The following is a 5,579-nucleotide window of genomic DNA, read 5'->3' on the forward strand; positions in this document are numbered from 1 at the left end:
TGGAGCTCACCTAGCTGGGTGTGGCACAGGTGTAAATGCCCTAGGCTAAGGGAAGTGGTCTGGAGGTTAGCAATAGCTTGTGAGTGACCAAGAAAGAGGCAAAGAGGAGGGAAAAAAGTTAACAAGCAAGCTCTGGATGCATGGGAGCAGGGGGAGGGGATATAGTGAAGAGATGGAAACAAAGCAACAATGTAGCTTGGTTAGATCCCTGCCAGTGTGGAGCTGCAGGGTTTAGTCCCTGCTCTGCGGCAGCATGCGGCAAGCTGTGGCTGTGTTGAGAAGAGGCCCCCTCCCTGTGCAGCCCTCCAAGATCTAGGGGGGGACAGAGAGGAGCCCCATGGGTTTAGTCCCTCCCCTGAGGCTGGTGGTGAAAAACTGTGGCTGTGTTGAGACCAAGCCTCCCTACAGGCTCCACATGGTCCCGGCTCCAGCAGAGACAGTGGCGGGACCAAGGTGAAGCCCCAGCGACCTCCACTGAGGTAAGCCAAAAGCCCCCAGCCCCTCAAAACCCCATCGGTCTGTGCCTACTTATCTTTATGATATTCCTCCTGCATTCCAACAGTGTTGAATTTCCCTGTGGAGTCCCTCTGGTATGTGTTACACCATCGCCATCTTGCTGGAAGTCTATTCCCTGCTTTTCTGGGTTGTAGTTCACCATGACTCTACCAATGTGAGTAGAAGTCTCTCTTTTCTGTATTAAAGGGGAACAAGCTCTTTTATGTGGAAATGCTAGACTTGAGACCATGAGTCACTCAAAGGTAGGAGTCAGCAACCTAGATCCTTCGGGATTGACTGGACCTGTTCTTTGAGAAAATTCCACTAAAAATCAGTCACACAGGGGAAATTCTTAGTTATAATGAAAGTCAAGAGAGGTGAGGAATAGCTGGTCACCCGTCAAAGCCACACCTGTCAAAGAACAATACCAAAAGCATTAATTATTCTATGATTCTCTTAGATTTCATTCTTAAATATATTTAAAATGTAAGCTTTATTATAAAAAGTCAAGAAGCGGTTATTTAGCCTAATGGACTAGAATGAAATAATAGAGAGTGAGACTTGCAATCAGGCATTCATGCAGACATACACAAGTTAGGAAGTGTGAATTAACTGTATCCTAGTGTTCTTTGTGAAGTTGTTTTGGTTTTTTTAGTCATATTATTGTGGGCTCGTACAACTCTTATCCCAATCTATACATCATTGTGTGAAGCACATTTGTACATTTGTTGCCATCATCATTCTCAAAACATTTCTTTCTACTTGAGCCCTTGTTATCATCTCATTTTCCTCTCTTTCACTGTCCCTCCCTCACGAACCCTTGATAATTTATAGGTTATTCTTGTTTTGTCATATCTTAAACTGCCAGATGTCTCCCTTCACCCACTTTTCTGTTGTCCGACCCCCAGGGAGAGGATTATATGTAGATCATTGTGTTCGATTCCCCCTTTCTACTCCACCATCCCCTTCCCCTCCTGGTATGGCTACTCTCATTATTGGTCCTCAGGGATTTATAGATGAAGGCTTTTGATGTGCATTAATGTATTTTTAGTAGCTCCCAGTTCTTTATTTTGTCTTCTATAATGTGAATATTTTTATTATGGCCATAGTGTGTTTATATCTTGTATAACTGCCCTCAAATTTGTCCCTACATTTTTATTGTCTGGCTGTATGATCTAGGGTTTATATGTAGGTATTGGATTTATCATGCGTTCATTTTTGTATGTGGCATGAGGTATGGACTTTATTCCATTCTTTTGCAGGTGGAAATCCAATTTTTCCAACATCATTTGTTGAAAAGGATATCTCCTCTCCACTTAATGTGTTTTAGTCCTTTATCAAAGATTAGGTTGTCTATACGTACCTGGTTGTATATCTAGGTTATCAATTCTAATCCACTGCTATTCATATATACCATTGTACCAGGTTGCTTTAAGTGTCATGACTATATAACACGTTATTAAAGTTTTGTTTGACTTTTAAATAGTGTTTTATTTATCCTGTGTTTCTTTCCTTTCTATATTAACCTTACTGATTTCATAGGCTGATATTTATTCCCCAGGGATACAGTGGCAGAAAACCACATCAAACACCTTGAAAGAAGCCTGAGTAGGATAGTTTGCTGAAAGTTCCACCAGCAATGCAAGTGGAGGGCACAATAGTTTTGGGGCTTATTGGTCAATCTAAAATCTAGTAAGAATCGTTTAAAGAGCTGTTTCCAATGACAATAGCAGTAGGACTCTGAGAATGAAGAACATTTTGTATCTTTGACCAATGTAACTTCGTAATTCAGGAATAAAACATATAACTTTAAAAATAAAGATACTAGATCTTTCTAATGATGTGTTTCTTCTAAACGCAGTCCATGCAGATAATGCTAATACAGAGATCATGTATCTGAACTTTTTTTTTTCTTTTTTTTAATAACAGGGGAGAGCATGATCGCAGTCCCCCACTACCACAAATTATGCAGTCGAGTTTCCCACATTTGGGGAAATCGCAAGGGTCAGCACATCCGGAGTGTAATGGATAAGCCTCGCCCTGGGAAAACCACCTTCGTGCTCATGGTATCTCCCCTGCCAGGTAAGTATTCATGTATCTGAAAATTATCTAAACTCTTTGTCAAGATAGAATTTATTATTCTAATTTGCTGTTGTTGGTCTTAACCAAAAACCCACACAGCATGTCATTTTCAATACATCTGAATGTTTTTTCTATGTCCCATGTAACTTGGACTACGGTGAATTATAAATCCTTGTGCCTAAAGATTGTTTCTAGTTTGAAACAAACTAAATAATACATACCTAAAAACACCCATATGTGCTTAAGTTTTACTTTTTCTCCTTTTATAATCACTCAGTCATGTTTTGATTTTATGAATAAGAAATATGGGGCTATTCAAAGGTGAATTTTCTGTTAACTCTTTTGATTAAGCAATCAGGGAGGGGGAGGTGGTAGGAGGCTGATACCTGTAGTTTTTTTTTAAGTACAACATAAGCCCGCTGAGGTAAGAATAAAAAATTTTTTTAAAAAGCAAAAGTGGCATAGGGGAAAAAGCTACTGTATACAAACATTTTTGAGGCAAAGACTGTGTAGTATGGTAGAGACCAGACCAAAACCAGGCATGCACATGGTAGACCATGGTGGAGGAGGGGGGGAAAGGAAAACAAAAGGATGAATATAAGGAAGAAAAAGGTAGTGGGGGCATGGGGCACTAATCCACCCAAGGGGAGGGTATTGTTTATATCTCCACAGGGAAAGTGGGACCAGACTTCAACCAAGTGCCGCAAGGTGTGAATGCAATATCCAGGCGTGGATTAGGAAACCAGTGGAGACATCTGGGAAGCTGGCCCCAGCACCATAAATGAAGTGGATTCCTGCCCTCCCCCGAAAAGAATTTGTTCCAAAGGACTACATTGACTCTGCAGCTCTGGGAGATGGACATATCTGATCAGAGCACATGGGAGCAGATGAAGGGGCAGGAGGAGAGAGTGGAACACAGCCTGGCCCACCAGGCCATGAGGAGGATGTTCCTGAGTAGAGCAGCCAGTCCACAGAGAGAACAACATGGCTGGCCCCACTATGAGAAATGATGCCACTCAGTGACTAAGGGCGATACAGGGGACAGCACCGGAGACACCGTGTGAGAATTACACCAGACCTGATCCCATCACACCGAGGCAAAGCACTGGGGGACTGCAGCGGAACAGCAAGGGAATGGAGTGGCAAGGTCCCCAGGGAATGCTGAAAGTGGACTTTGGGACCAGGGCGTGCTGCCCCAACAGACTGGACTGGAAAACGCTCCTAAGGGCCAGCAAATGATCTCTGAACTAACTACAAGCCTTTCTTTTGTGAAGTGTTTTGTTTTGTTCTTTGTCTGTGGTTTGTTTTTGTTGTTTTGTTGTCTGGTTGTATACTGTTGCTTTGTTTTCCTCTGTCTTGTTTTCAGCATGTTAGTGTCTCCACAGGTCTGTCTGAATAAGACAGGGTTGAAGAACTATCTGGAGGAAAAAAAACGGTAGAGAGGGGGGAATGGCAGGCATGGTGGGAAATGATCAAGGGTAAGGTTGCTTAGAGAAGAGGTATACTCTCGCCCAGGTGGCGACGAAGCATGGTAGTAGGGCAGGAGGCAAGTCAAGGGAGATGGAGGAAAGAGCTAGGAGTCAAAGGGCATTCATGGAGGTCTAGACAAAGACATGTACTTGCAAATATATACAGGAGGATGGGGAAATAGATCTATGGGTCTATATTTATAGGTTAAGTATTAAGGTGGCGGAAGGACCTTGAGCTTCTACTCAAACACTCCCTCAATGCATGAATACTTTCTTTTATTAAATTAGAACTCTATGATGCTCACTCTCCCGACACAATGGCTGGTGCCAAAGTGGGTGAACAAGTAAATGTGGTGAAGAAAGCTGATGGTGCCCGGCTATCAAAAGAGATAGTGACTGGGGTCTTAAAGGCTTGAAGATAAACAAGCGGCCATCTAGTTCAGAAGCAACAAAGTCCACATGGAAGAAGCACACTGGCCAGTGTGATCACGAGGTGCCAAAGGGACCAGGTATAAGGCATCATGCAAAAAATTAAAAAAATATATGTGTGTATATATATGTGTGTGTATGTATGTATATGTGTGTGTGTGTGTGTGTGTGCGTGTGTGTATACCATATTGACTGAAGGGGGAAGTGCAGAGTGGAGACCCAAGGCCCAAGTGTTGGCCAATGGAGATCCCCTCACAGAAGGGTTTAGGAGAGGAGATGGGTTAATTAGGGTGCGAGGTAGTACCGATGAAAAACACAGCTTTCCCCCAGATCCTGGATGCTTCCTCCCCCCAACTACCATGATCCGAATTCTACCTTGCAGGGCTGGATAGGGCAGACTTTGTACTCTGGTACATATGAGGGCTGGAGGCACAGGGAATCCAGGGTGGATGATACCTTCAGGACCAAGGGTGTGAGGGGCGAAGCTGGGAGAGTGGAGGGTGAGTGGGTTGGAAAGGGGGAACTGATTACAAGGATCCACATGTGACCTCCTCCCTGGGAGAGGGACGGCAGAGAAGTGGGGGAAGGGAGATTCCGGATAGGGCAAGATATGACAAAATAACGATGTATGAATTACCAAGGGCACATGAGGGTGGAGGGAGCGGGGAGGGAGGGAAAAAAAGAGGACCTTATCCAAAAGGCTTAAGTGAAGAGCAAATGCTTTGAGAATGATTGGGGCAAAGAATGTACAGATGTGCTTTATACAATTGGTGTATGTATATGTATGGACTGTGATAAGAGTTGTATGAGCCCCTAATAAATTGTTTAAAAAAAAAAGAAATGTCTGATGTGTTGTAAGATATTATTTCTGACTGAAAGCTTTACCATATTCATCGCATATATTAGGTTTTTTCCAGTAGGCATTCATTGATGATCACTGAGGTTCTTCTTCCAGATAAAGGTTTTTCCACATTCACCACACACATGGGGTTTCTTTCCAGTATGAGTTCACTGATGAACAGTGAAAATATTCTTCCAGGTATAAGCTTTTCCACATTCACCACATACATAGGGTTTCTCTCCCGTATGAGTTCGCTGATGAAC

At 43.0% G+C, this 5,579-nt stretch overlaps 1 non-coding gene across 1 annotated transcript; it reads right to left on the reverse strand.

The window, feature by feature from the left end:
* Nucleotides 1-2,421: 2,421 nt before the first annotated feature.
* Nucleotides 2,422-2,585, reverse strand: LOC142428473 (U1 spliceosomal RNA). Its single transcript, XR_012780369.1, has one exon. It is a non-coding gene; the product is annotated as a U1 spliceosomal RNA (small nuclear RNA).
* Between the last annotated feature and the right edge of the window lie 2,994 nt (nt 2,586-5,579).

This window comes from Tenrec ecaudatus, chromosome 15 (genome assembly GCF_050624435.1).
Source record: "Tenrec ecaudatus isolate mTenEca1 chromosome 15, mTenEca1.hap1, whole genome shotgun sequence".
Classification (NCBI taxonomy): Eukaryota; Metazoa; Chordata; class Mammalia; order Afrosoricida; family Tenrecidae; genus Tenrec; species Tenrec ecaudatus.